Below are 467 nucleotides of genomic sequence, written 5' to 3' on the forward strand. Positions count from 1 at the left end.
TGACATATTCTTATCATTGGTCCATACAAAGCACTCTTTATGTTTATTTTATATGTTTGTATATAATCTTATTTGTATGTATTGTAATATAATAGGAGCATAGGAACCCACAAACAAAAACAGAATCTGAGACCACAAAAATCTCTCTATGGGGCCTGTACCTATCTCATTTCTTCACCTTTCTTTCCTTGAAGTAAATAACATTCTAAACCCAGAGTTCATCATCACCCATCCCTCTTTATATATACATTTATCTCCTATAAAGTACATGCATTAAAATTATTCATTAAATTTGTAAAATGTATATCATGCTATATGTAATACTTTAGACTTTTTTCACTTAGTATTTTATTGCCCACATTTAGCTATGTCATAAATTCATTTTCAGTACTGATTATAGTTTACAAATTGAATATATCCCATGACTAAATTTCTAGAAGCACATTTTTAAAAAATCTGTGGCATGT

The sequence above is a fragment of the Pteropus vampyrus genome, unplaced genomic scaffold (assembly GCF_000151845.1).
Source record: "Pteropus vampyrus isolate Shadow unplaced genomic scaffold, Pvam_2.0 Scaffold11, whole genome shotgun sequence".
Lineage (NCBI taxonomy): Eukaryota > Metazoa > Chordata > Mammalia > Chiroptera > Pteropodidae > Pteropus > Pteropus vampyrus.